The following is a 13,199-nucleotide window of genomic DNA, read 5'->3' on the forward strand; positions in this document are numbered from 1 at the left end:
TTACATGGGAATATCGGGAAACCACCATCACAACTCACGCAGTAGCATTCTGCACCAGCTGAAGCCTCCGAGTGGTCCTCGAGGGCAGCCCCATATAGAGAGCGTTGCAGTAGTCTAAACGGGAGGTCACGAGCGCATGGGTGACTCTGCGTAGGGCATCTCGGTCCAGATAGGGTCGCAACTGGCGCACCAGGCGAACCTGGGCAAAAGTCCCTCTGGTCACGGATCCTGTGTGATCTTCAAAACTGAGCCGTGAATCCAGGAGGACGCCCAAGTTGCGAGCCCTATCAAAGGGGGGGTGACACCTCACCCCCCATCGTTAAAGATGGAATAGTCTGATAAACCCGAGATGCCGGTATGCACAGCCACTCAGTCTTGGCAGGATTGAGACGAAGCCTGTTTCTCCCCATCCAGACCTGGAACGCCTCCAGGCAACGGGACATCACGGCGAGGGCATCACTGGGTTGGTTCGGGGTGGAGAAAAAAAGTTGGGTATCATCAGCATACTGATGATACCCCACCCCGAAACCACGAATGATCTCGCCTAGCGGCTTCATATAGAAGTTGAACAGGATGGGAGAGAGAACCGACCCCTGAGGAACTCCATAAACGAGAGGCCTCGGGGCGGATCTCTGCCCTCCCGTCAATACCGATTGCGAGCGGCCCAGGAGATAGGAGGAGAACCACCATAAAACAGTGCCTCCCACTCCCAACCCCCTGAGACGCTGCAGTAGGATACCATGGTCGATGGTATCAAAAGCCGCTGAGAGGTCTAATAGGACTAGGACAGAGAAACAACCCCTGTCCCAAGCCCGCCAGAGATCATTCACCAGCTCGACCAATGTCGTCTCCGTGCTGTGACCGGGCCTGAAACCCGATTGGTACGGATCCAGATAATCAGTTTCCTCCAGGAACAGAGGAAGCTGATGCGCCACCACACTCTCAACAACCTTCGCCAGAAAGCGAAGGTTGGAGACTGGACGATAGTTATTTAAAACAGCTGGGTCCAGGGCAGGCTTCTTGAGGAGGGGTCTCACCAATGCCTCTTTCAAGGCAGTGGGGAAGATACCCTCCTTCAAGGAAGCAGTTATTAGTTAAATAGTCATCTGTCCAGTTACATCACAAGAATTAAAGCATCCAATAATATTTGGCCATCAGCATCCTAGGCCCTGACAGAATAGAGAGATTTTAGCAATGTGCTTGCAGGTAAAGAAGCAAAAGAGCTGAAAGTTACACCTAACTGAGCCAAGTATTGACCTCTCCCTGAGACAAATGAGAAATTCAAATGAGAATCCCAGAGAAATGTATTGCGGTTCTGTCTTCCTTTGAAAAAAAAAGTAGCAGAATTCTGATCGTCTCATTTTTGAGAAGGCCACAACCCTCCAAGACTGCATTGACTAACTTCAACAGAAAATGGCTGAAAAATTGCTGAGCTATCTCCTGTTTACTATACATTTACCAGTGCATAAATTTACTGGTATAAATCTTCCTTGGTATAAAACAAAATAAAGTTACTGATATAACTCTCACAATAAGGAGCCAAGCTAAAAGCTGCTGGGTGGAAATTTTTGAAAATGATTCTCTTTCAAGGCTTTAATCTTTATCCTTCCTAATGCAGCGAAAACCAGATTTTTAATTAAATAACCTTTTGGAAAGATTAGTGTCATCTGAGAAATGTTATTTTCATATGTCAGTGGGAATAGTTAAGAGCCTCTCCAAAATGATTACTGTTCAAATCCACTGAAGAGTCTACTTTGACTCCACTTTGTTTTTGCGCTGAGATATTTAATTGCCCCCCCCGAAATTATTCGCTCTTCTTTTTTATATAATAATCTGGTACATTAATAAAATTGGGTGCAATTTATATTTCAAGAACAAATAAGAGTGTGACCTTTAATCAAAGGACATTTCTTATCACATGCTCTTGCTTGCTTTCTACTTTCCTAACTTCATATTGTCATTAAGCAACTGGTCGTAAGTAAATCAAGGACTACCTGTACTTCTTTCATAGGTAACTCCCTTTTGACTTCAATCTACGTTTATTTAATTTTATTTATTTATTAATCGGATTTTATCCTGCGCATCTCACCTGCATGACTCCTTTCTTTGGCACTCTTTTATTCCTACTCTTTTCCATCTTGTTTACCACTCCATTTCTTAAGTACCCAAGCTGAAACCTGTCATCAGAAGAGTCTCTTTGCAGGATATGGGAATTATCGTTGAGTTGGTGGTCCTTATTTAATCATAATTACCCCTTCCTGTTCATTTCTCTTAACATATCCATTCTTACAACAATTTTGTTCTTCCTTACAACAAAACAGACAGAAATGTACATGTTGCGTAGTGGGTTTCTTGGAAGCAGGAGGTGAGACGAGAGGGTTCAAAAAGGAACATTGCTTTATTGTAGTAACAGGAACAGAAATGAGAACTGAGGCTTCTACGCAGCTACTTATATGGTTGGCCACTAGGCGGCGGCCAATAGGTTTGAAGTAACCTATTCCCACCCCAGAGCCAACTAAGGATGGTCCAGGAGACTGCATGTCTGGGCAGCCAGCAACCGTTACACAGACACCCTGATTAAGCAATCTCAAGCAGCAGTCAAAGACAGTGAAAACAGTTCAAGTAAAATTCCCAATACATTACAGTACACTTACGCATAGTTAAATTTTTAAAGAAACATTAGTTCCTCAGAACAAACATCAAACTACCTGTCTAGTTGATGTCTTCACACTCCTCCATCCGTTTCTCCTTCATTAATAAACAGTTTATCAAGATCTCACTCCTTTTACCTTTTTCCACCATTTGATGTATGTAGCCTGCTTGCCAGCGTGCTGCCCAGGTAAATCAGAACACATGTAAATCAGAACACATCTAAAATATATAAGGAACGGTTGCTAGAATTGGCTATGTCTAGTTTAACGAAGAGAAAGGTGAGGGGCGACATGATAGCAGTGTTCCAATATCTCAGGGGCTGCCACAGAGAAGAGCTATTCTCCAAAGTGCCTGAAGGCAGGACCAGAAGCAACGGATGGAAACTAATCAAGGAGAGAAGCAACCTGGAACTAAGGAGAAACTTCCTGACTGTTAGAACAATGAACCAGTGAAACAACCTGCCTCCAGAAGCGGTGAATGCTCCAACACTGGAAGTTTTTAACAAGAGACTGGACAACCATTTGTCTGACATGGTATAAGATTTCCTGCCTGAGCAGGGGGCTGGACTAGATAACTTCCAAGTTCCCTTCCAACTTGATGATGATGATGATGATGATGATGTAGAGAAGGCTTTCTGTCACATACACAAAGGGAGAGATTGCAGCCTGTCCCCTGTTGATGGCTGAGAAAGGTTGGGGCATTTATAATAAAGAGCAGGTGAGAGCCACCCCAAACTTTGTGAACCAAGGCTGGGAAAAGCATGAGTATAAACCATCATTCTCCACAACATAATATTGTAGAACATAGAACAATAGGGTTGTAAAGGAATCTTCTAGTCCAATCCATGCTGAAGCAGGAGACCTTACCATTCTGGAAAAATGGCTCTCTTTTTGAACACCGCCAGTGATAGAGAACCCTCAACTTCTATAGGCAAGCTGTTCCAGTGGTTAATTCTTCTCATTGTCAGGAAATTTCTCCTTAATTCTAGGTTGGATCTCTCTTTGATATGTTTTCATCCATTGCTTCTTCTCCTGCCCTCAGGTGCTCTGGAGAATAGATTGTCCCCCTCTTCTCTGTGTCATCCCTCAAGTAATGGAAGATTGCTATCATATCATCCTTAGTCCTTGTCTTCATTAGATTAGACATACCTAGTTCCCTCAATCATGCATCATATGATTTAGCCTCCAATTCTTATTTATTTTATTTATTTTATTTTATTTAATTTCTATACCGCCCTTCTCCCTATGGGACTCAGGGCGGTTCACAGGGCATATATAAATAAGTATACAAAAATTAAAAGAAAATTAAACCATGCCCAAATTAAAATATAACAGTAGTGAAATAAAAACCAATTAAAAACCCAAATACCCCTTCAGGCCAGACCAGCTAACTCAAACAGATGGGTCTTCAACCCGCGACGGAAGGATCGGAGGTCCGATGCCATCCGGAGCTCAACCGGCAGTTGGTTCCATAGTGCCGGGGCACCCACAGAGAAGGCCCTCCCCCTGGGGGCCACCAGTCGACATTCCCTGACTGGAGGCACCCTGAGGAGGCCCTCTCTGTGGGAACGCACAGGGCGGAGGGGAGTTGACGCCGGCAGCAGGTGGTCCTCGAGGTATCCCGGACCCATGCCATGTAAGGACTTAAAGATCATAACCAAGACCTTGAACCTCACCCGGAAGACAACTGGCAACCAATGCCCTTTGTTGCTTATCTCAGCACTCTTTCTAAGGATTCAACATCATTTTTGTATTGTGGTGACCAGAACTGGACGCAGTATTCCAAGTGTGGCCTCATCAGTGCAGTATAAAATGGAACTATCATTTTTTTCTCTTTGTTATCAACTTAACAACTGTTGATAAAAAAGACAAAAACATCTGGATCGTGGATGTTGCAGTGCATAGAGATAGCAGAATAGGTGAAAAAGAACTGGAGAAAAATCACAAAATAAAATAGCTGCAAATAAAAATAGAACAACTGTGGCAAAAGAAAGCAAAGATATTACCAACAGTGATAGGTGCCTTGGGTGCAATCCCAAAACCTCTGGAGCATCATTTGAACACTATTGGCTTTGACAAAATCCCAATTAGTCCACTACAAAGGGCAGCTTTAGTTGGAACAGTTTACTATGACGATACCGTTAACACCCTCAAATAATGACATCCGCCTATCCCAAATCCTTGGAAAGGACTCAAGTGAACAAGAATGGCAAATCTGCTCTAAATGACCAACAATAATAGTTTATTTATTTATTTATTTATTTATTTATTTATTTATTTATTTATTTATTTATTTATTTATTTATTTATTGAACTTATATACCGCCCTTCTCCCGTAGGACCCAGGGCGGTTCACAAGGCAATTAAAACATTACAATACAAAAAGTTAACAATTAAAATAGATTAAATTATCCTTGATTAAAAATCTAAAACCCCTATAACTCTGATTAAAAACCCAATTACATTTTTTTTTAATTTTAATTCCATTTATATCCCGCCCTTCTCCGAAGACTCAGGGCGGCTTACAAGCTTTTAACAATAAGTTAAAAATTAAAAATTCTCAGTCCTGGCCGGAAAGCTCAAAGAGCCAGGTCTTCAGGTCCCGGCGGAACAAACGAAAATCAGGGGCAGTCCTGAGCTCTACGGGTAACTGGTTCCAAAGGGCAGGCGCCCCCGCTGAGAAGGCCCTCCCCCTGGGTGTTATCCGCTGGCATTCTTTTACCGGCGGCACCCTGAGAAGGCCCTCCCTGTAGGAGCGCACAGGATGAAGGGAACTTGATGCCGGCAGCAGGTGTTCCCTCAGATATCCTGGACCCAAGCCATTTAGGGCTTTATAGGTCATCTTGCACCTTGAATTTATTTATTTATTTATTTATTTATTTTATTTCATTTATATACCGCCCTTTCCCTGAGGACTCAGGGCGGTTTACAGGGAATTAAAAACCAACAATACAAAAGTTAAAACCAGATTAAAAAACATTAAACTTAACCCTGTGCAAATAAAACCCCAGTTAAAATAGATTAATCCTCAGCCTGGGCCAGAGAGCTCGAAGAGCCAGGTCTTCAGGCCCCGGCGGAATGAACGGAGGTCGGGGGCAGTCTTTAGCTCCACTGGCAGCTGGTTCCGGAGGGCAGGCGCCCCCACTGAGAAGGCCCTATCCCTGGGCGTTACCCGCCGGCAATCTCTTACCGGTGGGACCCTGAGCAGACCCTCCCTGTGGGAGCGCACTGGACGAAGGGCACTTGATGCTGGCAGCAGGTGTTCCCTCAAATACCCCGGACCCAAGCCATGTAGGGCTTTATAGGTAATGACCAGCACGTTGAATTTCACCCGGAGGGCAACTGGCAGCCAATGCAGCTCGCGGAGTAGAGGTGTTACATGGGAGTATCGGGAGACCCCCATTACAACTCGCGCGGCCGCATTCTGCACCAGTTGAAGCCTCCGAGTGGTCCTCAAGGGCAGCCCCATGTAGAGAGCGTTGCAGTAGTCCAAACGGGAGGTCACGAGCGCATGAGTAACTGTGCATAGGGCATCTCGGTCCAGATAGGGACGCAACTGGCGCACCAGGCGAACCTGTGCAAAAGCCCCCCTGGTCACGGCTCCTATATGGTCTTCAAAATTGAGTCGTGAATCCAGGAGGACGCCCAAGTTGCAAGCCCTATCAACGGGGGGTAACACCTCACCCCCCATCATTAAAGATGGAATAGAATGGTTAAATAGGTATGCTGCTCAACTCCAAGCAACTCTGATTAAAGTTAGGAATCTCCAGACATCTAGGACCTATCCAGGTAATTGAAATAAGGGTGAAATTGCTTCAAGACTTGTCTCTTTTTATAGAAAAATAAAACAAAGAGGCACACGTTTATTCTAGGTCTGATTTCAGCATTCTCTAGCTGTAATGCTAACCCCTTGTTGTGTCATGTTCTTATTTCTCAGTACAAGTTTAAAAATTGCTTTTATTCCCAGTTTAGGTTATAGTCTAAAATTACATTTTTCTTTGTAGAATCTTCTTATCTATAATATTAACTTGGAATTTTCCATTCTTTTTTATAGAGATTTGGGACAATGGAGGCTAATTTGTAGCAGACTGGAGCTTTCTTGTTGTTTGGCCAGAACATCCAATTTTCTTTTTCCTTTATCTTTTTACTTAAATTGCCCACTGGAACATTGTGATTGTGAGCACTGGTCATTTTCATTTTTATTCCATTCACTTTCTGGAAGGGTCCTTGATTAGTTCTTTTCATTCATTTACAAACAGTCATTCATTTATAACACAATTTTTAGTCTCCATTAATATTGCTCTGTATTTTCTCTTTAAATCTTAGTGATTATTGATGACAATTTTCCAGTTAAATTTCTCTATTCATATATTATACAGGTTCTTTTAACACCTTTGTTTGCAGCAATCTTTCTTGTATATATACCTTTCCCCCCTTTTATCCGTAGGCAATTGATCATTCTGCCAATTATTTTTTTTTTCAAATTTCCCATCAGTTATGAAAGTTGCAGGAGCTTCTTAGGAGAGGAAAAGGGGAAAGAAGATCAAGTTGGAACATTATTTAAAGAGATTAAAGAGATTATTATTATTTAAAGAGATTAAAGAGCAAAGGGAAGGAATTTAAAACTGGTTTATTTCAATATCAATATTGAAATAAAAATAGAACAACTGTGGCAAAAGAAAGCAAAGATATTACCAACAGTGATCATCTCCGTTTCGAAGCCGAAGAGCCAGCGTTTGTCCGAGGACGTCTCCGTGGTCATGTGGCTGGCATGACTAGACGCCAAAGGTACACGGAACGCTGTTACCTTCCCACCGTAGTGGTCCCTATTTTTCTACTTGCATTTTTACGTGCTTTCGAACTGCTAGGTTGGCAGAAGCTGGGACGAGTAACAGGCGCTCACTCTGCTACGCGGCACTCGGGATTCGACCCGCCAAACTGCCAACCTTCTGATCGACAAGCTCAGCGTCCTAACCCACTGAGCCACCGCATCCCCATATATATATATATGTATGTATGTATATATGTATGTATGTATGTATGTATATGTATATGCATATGTATATGTATATATGCATATGTGTAAATTACTAACAAAGAATTAAAGGGAAATATGTATATGTATATATATGCGCATACACACACACACACACACACAGAGGGAGAGGAAGATGGGAGAGTTGTTTCTGGTAACTTGTTGGATTTTTGCTGATAACTGATGATGAGGTTTTAAAGATTTGTTCATAGACTAGAGTTACGGTATTAGCAGAGAAGATGATAAGTTACTGAAAGTGTTTGTACTTGTCTTAAGAACTGATAAACAACATATTTATACATCATGTAAAAAGCAAAAACAGATCATGCCAAACAAATCTTATTTCATTCTTTGACAAAGTGACTTAATTAGTGTACCAGAGAAATGCTGTGTACATAGTATACTTGGATTTCAGTAAGGGCATTTGACAAAGTAGACTACAACCTACTTCTTAGGTTGAAAAATGTGGGTTAGACAGCATCTCCACCAGATGGATCAAGAACTGGCTTACAAACCAAACTCAACATGTAGTCCTTAATGGAACTACTTCTACATGGAGGGAGTACCCCAAGGTTTTGTCTTAGGCCCAATACTCTTTAGCATCTTCATAAACAATTTAGATGAGGGAATAGAAGGGGAACTCATCAAATTTGCAGATGACACCAAAATGACAGGAATAGCCAACACCTGGCTCAACAGCAGCAACTGTGAGAGGGATCTTGGAGTCCTAGTAGACAACCAGTTGAATATGGGCCAGCAGTGTGCTGCAGCCATCAAAAAAAGCCAATGAAATCCTAGGTTGTATTAACAGAGGGATAGAATCAAGATTACATGAGCTATTAGCACCGTTTTATAATACCTTGGTAAGACCACATTTGGAACACTGCATCCAGTTTTGGTCGCCATGTTATAGAAAAGATGTTGAGACTCTTGAAAGAGTGCAGAGCAGAACAACGAAGAAGATTAGGGGACTGGAGGCTAAAACATATGAAGAAGGGTTGCAGGAATCGGGTATGTCTAGTCTAGGGAAAAGAAGTACTGGGGTGACGTGATAGCAGTGTTTCAATATTTAAGAGGCTGCCACAGAGAAGGTCAGACTATTCTCCAAAGCACCAGAAGACAGGACAAGAAGCAATGGATGGAAACTAATCAGTGGAACAGCTTGCTTCCAGAAGTTGAGGGAGCTCTATTACTGGAGGTTTTTGAAAAGAGATTGGACAACCATTTGTCTGAAATATCATAGGGTTTCCTGTGTGAATGGAGAGTGGGGGAGGTTGGACAAGAAGACCTCCAAGGTCCCTTCCAATTCTGTTATTCTGCAGCCAAGAAATTAAAAGATGCTTGCTCCTGGGGAGGAAAGCCATGGCAAATCTAGACAGCACACTAAAAAGCAGAGACATCACCCTGCCAGCAAAAGTGCGTATAGTCAAGGCTATGGTCTTCCCAATTGCAATGTATGGCTGTGAAAGTTGGACCATAAGAAAGGCTGAGTGCCAAAGAATTGAGGCCTTTGAACTATGGTGCTGGAGAAGACTCCTGCGAGTCCCTTGGACTGCAAGGCGATCAAACCGGTCAGTCCTAGAGATCAACCCTGACTGCTCTTTAGAAGGCCAGATCCTGAAGTTGAAACTCAAGTACTTTGGCCACCTAATGAGAAGGAAGGACTCACTGGAGAAGAGCCTAATGCTGGGAAAGATTGAGGGCAAGAGAAGAAGGGGACGACAGAGAATGAGGTGGCTGGATGGAGTCACTGAAGCAGTAGGCGTGAGCCTAAATGGACTCCAGAAGATGGTAGAGGACAGGAAGGCCTGGAGGAACGTTGTCCATGGGGTCGCAATGGGTGGGACACGACTTTGCAGCTAACAACGACATACATATACACCTACATATACAATGCAGGGCTTAGGGATGGGAAGCCTCTCTCTCTTCTAGGTGGTTCTCTTCTGTTCTCCAGGGCTGACTTCAGTTGGTGTTGATTGGGGGAGGAGAGATCATTCTTTACGCCTTTGCTCACAAGGTTCCTTTCCCCCCCACCTCCTTTTCAACGTCTACATGGAACTGCTGGGTTAGCCTATCTGCTGGTGTGGGATTCAGTATGCCGATGATCCTCAATTGTATCTTTTGACCTCAGGTCAGCCCAACGAGTCTGCTAAGTTGTACCCCAGGGCCTGGAGGCTGTGTGGGTTTGGATGGAGAGGAACAGTCTCTGATTGAATCCTACCAAGACTGAACAAATGTGGGTGTTTAAATTGCCCAGATCTGTGGATATTCTCTCTCTGACCCAAAGTTGCATTTCCCCGTTGAAGAGTGTTGCACAATCTGGGGGTCTTCCTAGACTCGCAGCTTCTGCTCTATGAGCGGGGGAGGGGGGCAGCTGTGTCTAGGAGGGCCTTTGCACAACTGCATCTGCTACTGCATTTGCACCCTTTCCTAAATTTGGGTAGCCTGTCAGACAGTCACTCACATCCTAACTTCCCCACCGTCAAAAACCTCATCCCTACTTCTTTCATAAACACCATGTACAAGAGTATAACGTTCAATTATCACCCAATTATGGATTCTGCTGTTGTTGTACACCCACAATCACATAGATGACACCAATCCATATATTTCAGCCCTTTCATTTTTAAGTTCACCTGCGCCTTCACTTCCCTGCAGACATTTATTAATTCCACTCCACAAACTCAGACTGTCATCACTCAAATCTGTCACATTTTTCGCTTTTCACTTGGCTTCATAATCACTCGAGAGATTGTTTTCATTTCATTCATTAATTCCTTAGCTGGCGGCCTTGTTACTGAGGAACAATGAGGCTCGGTGGTTGGAACAGCAGCTTTTATTCCAGTTTAATTTTTTTTACTCAGGGGTTTGGTTGTTCTGTAAAGAAAAGAAAATGACTTCTAGCTAGAGCTTTGTTTCAAGTGTCCCCATTGGTCCAGTAAAAAAAGAAGTCAAACTTCTGGGGGGGAAAAAATTATAAAAGTGCTTGGAGATGAAGCTTCTGTATTGTAAACGCTGGGTCTCACGACTTGAACTTCAATAGGGTTGGAGGTGAACCACAATCTTTTAGTGGCAGCTTGGCCTGTGATTTTTTACAGTTTCTTTTAAAAAAGAGAATAAAGAATGCTGATTGGTACTTCTGATAAGTCTTCCATTAGGAAAACCTCCCTCCGAGTTTCTGGCTGTTTCTGAGTTAACCAGTTATGGTGATGAGCATGACTTGAATGTAAAGAAATGAGGAACAAATGATCAACAAGAAAGAAAGAATTGCACTGGGACAGGAATGGGTAAACTGGCTCTAGGTGCCACCCTCCCCCTATCAAAATACAGGTAGTCCTCGACTTACAACCATTAATTTAGTGACCCTAAAGTCCAAACATCTTGGCCCCATCTGTTGAAGCAGGATCCTCTATCTGGTGCCATCCAGATGTGTTAGGTTTCAAATCACTAGCTGGGTATATGGAAGCCAATCCATTTAGAAAGCACTTAAGAGCTTTAAAGATCCTCGGAATCCATTCAGCCTGCCATGTCCCATTCTCTGAGACAGCCCTAGTCACACCACAGCCTATTTATCATCTCCTGCAGTCTCTGCCTGTCCCTTACAATCTGATGGTCAGCATGCATCAATTAAACAACGCCACCAGGTGGGACCCAGGAAATAGTCTTTCTCTGTCTCAGCACCTGACCTGTTTAAGTAAGCCCTTAAAGCTGTCTTTATTCCTAGGCTCTAGATTAGACCTCTGGTGGGATGTTTTGGGTCTTTAATCTATTATTGATTTTACCCATGCTTTCTTTTGGATTATATTTTCTGGCATTTTCATCATTAATTTCTTATTGCTGCATCCTGTAAGGTAAAGGTTCCCCCGCACATGCATGCTAGTCATTTCCGACTCTAGGGGCCAGTGCTCATCTCTGTTTCAAAGCCGAAGAGCCAGCGCTTGTCCGAGGATGTCTCCGTGGTCATGTGGCCGGCATAACTAGACGCCAAAGGCGCACGGAACGCTGTTACCTTCCCACCGCAGTGGTCCCTATTTTTCTACTTGCATTTTTACGTGCTTTCGAACTGCTAGGTTGGCAGAAGCTGGGACGAGTAACAGGCGCTCACTCTGCTACACGGCACTCGGGATTCGACCCGCCAAACTGCCGACCTTCCGATCGACAAGCTCAGCGTCCTAACCCACTGAGCCACCACGTCCTTCTGCATCCTGTAAGCCACCTAAATTCATTGAGGCAGCCAATCAATGAAATAAATAAATGCCAAGTCATGAATTAGCCTTCCTGTGGAATGCATGCATAGCTTATGGAACCCACTGCCACAAGAGGTAGCAGTGGGGAATAGATGGCTTTGAAAAATCCATCAACACTTAAATGGTTTAATACAGGGGTCCCCAACCCCCAGTCCGTGGACCGGTACCGGTCCGTGGCATGCCAGCAACCAGTCCGCACAAACAAGCAAAGCCCCTTCCGTGGGATGCAGGCAACACACAAAACCACACATTCTTCGGACCATGGAAAAACCTCTCTCCATGGACCCGGTCCCTGGTGCCCAAAAGGTTGGGGACCTCTGGTTTAATAGACCTTCCATATGCCAGGTGCTATCATGAACCTATCTGGTCCAAGAATAAACCTACCTGCATACAAACATTCATTAAAAGTGTATGCTATTCTACCATGTTAAGGGTAAGAAAGAGTTGCTGCCTTCATGGTTTGTTTGTTCCTTTAAGTTGATTTTGATTCCTGAAGACTGCCTGGAGAGGTTTTGGCAAGGTTTTCTTGACATTTTTTTTTCCAAAAGTGGTTTACCATTGCCTCCTTTCTAGGACTGAGAGCAAGTGATTGGCCCAAGGCAGAACTAGAACTCACAGCCTCCTGGTTTCTACACCAAGCTGGCTCTCTCATGCCTCCCTTAGGAAGCCCCAGTAGAAGATTTAGCTAGTCACTATAAGAAGCAGTGGGTCCTATGTGGCAAGATCTAGCTTCTTCTGTTTATGAAGACAGAAGTTAACTCAAGGTTGAATCACGGCAGCTTAAGCCAGTGTATCCAGGGGGTGGGACTCAAATATGTGAACAATCGGTTCTCTGTGTGGATGCCGCTTCCGGAAGTCCATTCTGGGCAACAAAAAATTAGCTACAGGTTCTGCCGAAGTGGTGCGAACCAGCTGAATCCCACCGAGTGTATCTCAATCTTGGCAAATTTGAGCTCTGTGGAGTTCAACTCCCAAAATTCACCATCCCGCATGCTACTCTTCTCCTTCTGTTCCTACTTACGGATTTTCTGAAAGCATCCAGTTGGCCAGGGTGAGAAGCAGAAGTGCTGGGTTAAAGTGTTATGCTTATATCCCCTAAACCTCCATCTAAGTAACAGCTGAGTCCCTTCCTAAATTCTTCACCTCATGGAAGCAGTGTGAACAGCAGTCCACAAATGGACTGTGAGGGGGATACATTCAAGGTACTAGTAATGGTGTTTAAAGCCCTACATGGCAGGGGTCCGGAGTACCTTAGGGAACACCTGC

At 43.8% G+C, this 13,199-nt stretch overlaps 1 protein-coding gene across 1 annotated transcript in view; it reads right to left on the bottom strand.

Annotated features, from left to right (window-relative positions):
* The window catches only part of LOC310632727 (uncharacterized protein), a 474,991-nt gene that overhangs the window by 379,078 nt on the left and 82,714 nt on the right, over positions 1–13,199 (bottom strand). The gene's annotated exons all lie outside the window — the stretch shown is intronic.

The sequence above is a fragment of the Vipera ursinii genome (assembly GCF_947247035.1).
Source record: "Vipera ursinii genome assembly, chromosome: 1".
Taxonomy (NCBI): domain Eukaryota; kingdom Metazoa; phylum Chordata; class Lepidosauria; order Squamata; family Viperidae; genus Vipera; species Vipera ursinii.